We start from the raw sequence: 2206 nt of genomic DNA, 5'->3' as shown, positions 1-2206 counted from the left end.
CGGGCGAGAGCAGGCTATCAAGAACTTTCTTAGCCGGAATATTGTTCGCGTTGTTCCTCTTAATCTATCACGTTTAATATACACGTACTCGCGCTGTTACAACGTTGTATATTTCGTGTATATGTGCCGAATGGCGTATAAGGTAGCCGTGAGAGTCAAGCGCAGAAAAGCCTCAGGGACCTAAACCTATCTATTCTTACCAACGAGCTTTATGTCTTCCACACATGCGATATCGCGCTGCGCTGCTGTTGCTGATCGCACGGTTGTATGCAACCTTCTGGGCTTCTCTCCCTCGCTCTTTCTCTGGCCCTATTCCTCATCCTTTCCTTGTCTCGTATACCGACTAATACCTTACGTAGCTCCTTCATGCCGAGGTTAAACGTCACGAACGTGAAACACATTCGTTCAGTAACCTCCAACAGAACACGTCCGATCTTTAGCCCCGCTCCGCGTCTCCAGCTTTTCTGTTTCTCGATATTTATCGTCTAATAGTCTATAAATTCCTCCTTCAACTCTCTCCTCGTATCGCTTCAGAATCAAGCAACCATTTCTCTTACTCTTCTATCAGCGCGTGGCCCTTGCAAACGGCTCTTTCGCTATCGGTTACTTAAATATTTCGACTTTATACCGGACGGTAGCCACCCGGGCACATTCGTATAAATAAATCGGCAAAAGCTACAGAGACGTCGAGGGTACGCCTGGCCCCGCTATACAGCGAACTGAGAGATAATCTTAACGGACTAACATCGCCTTAATGGGCCATGGACTTGCGAACCAACGAGGCTTGCGAACAACTCCGAAACACTTGTATGTATATAGCTACTCTCGTTCTGGCGTTCTGGATACGAAATAGTAGGCTGTATCTTAATCCTACTCGTTTGTACTCGCTCGCGCCCTCTTCGTTACAATTCCCTCATTCGTATGAGCCAGAAACAAACTCAATCCTATTATATTCTCAGCGCGGTCTCTAAACACCGCCTCGCTAAATCCGACAAAGAGTTCATTTATAATTACGTTAATTAGCGCTCTCTTCACGAAAACGTAATAAACTTCTCTCCATTATCCGTTCATTCATGCGCGCTTCACTTTCATTATTTAGCGGCGTTCCTGCCGCTCACCAATTTGATGTCGCTATGATTAATCTTTAACGATCCTTCCTCAGATCGCTTTATTTTGGTCCAAGTTTTTTTGATCCTTCGTTAAAATCATTTTGAAAGTTTCTAATGCATAGTTCAATCCGAATAAATCCGCTAAACGTTCCTGGGAACAAATTGTCTTTTACAACGTCAAAATAACGATTCATTTTTTCACCATCCGCGAGATCTCCCGCCACGAAAAAACACGCAGTTTCGTTTAATGTTCCCAGGGAAAGGAGTCCGTGGTACGTGCGCGCTCTTTTTCTCACGATCGTTGCTGTAACCGTACTCCACCATTTACACCGCCGTGATTATGTTATAAATCCAATCATCCGGGAGCAGAAATTCTGGTGTTTGTGCCCCCCGTACGTGCGCACTCACCAGTTCGAATGTATTTTGCCATGTGTGACGAATGGTATAGTCTCTCTCGTGAAATGTCTCCCGACGCGGTAACTATTAACTACATAATTTAATACGGGTGTGTGTACGCGCATTTGATATCTCAAGAGATCACGACGCGGCCTGAGGAATAGCTTTGCTTCGAACGCGTCAGAGCTTGCCTCGCGTACTGTATCGCATAACGCCATTGGCCACGGTGCGAATGAAAGAGCGAAAGAGAGAGAGAGAGAGGCGAAGAGAGAAAGCACTTTCCAGCCCCGGGGGCTTTTTTCAGATTGCGGAAATAATTGTGAGTGTCTCCGAGATCTGGAGCATCGCTCTCATCTTGCTTAAAATCAGGCATTTTATTCGCCAAGATACTGGTGAGACCTGGGCGGAGTACTCATCCGATAAAAAGTCTGATAAATATTTTATCTATGGGCTCGTCGATCGTTTCGTATTTTATGATTTAGGGAAAGCAGCGTTTGATCACTGCGAAAAAAAAAAAACAAACGTTTCGGCTGGTCCCTCGTTAACATTCTTCCCGGCTCGTAAACCCTCTCCACGGCGGCTTTTTCTTTCATTAGTTTGCAGACGATTTTAATATCTAGATTTTCGATTAAATGTACCTGGAGGCTGTTTGCGATAATTATTATTTCCTCGCATTATTACTCTTCCGGAATTCGGAGCAT

The sequence above is a fragment of the Venturia canescens genome, chromosome 7, assembly GCF_019457755.1.
Source record: "Venturia canescens isolate UGA chromosome 7, ASM1945775v1, whole genome shotgun sequence".
Taxonomy (NCBI): domain Eukaryota; kingdom Metazoa; phylum Arthropoda; class Insecta; order Hymenoptera; family Ichneumonidae; genus Venturia; species Venturia canescens.
Note: the sequence above shows the minus strand (reverse complement) of the source record.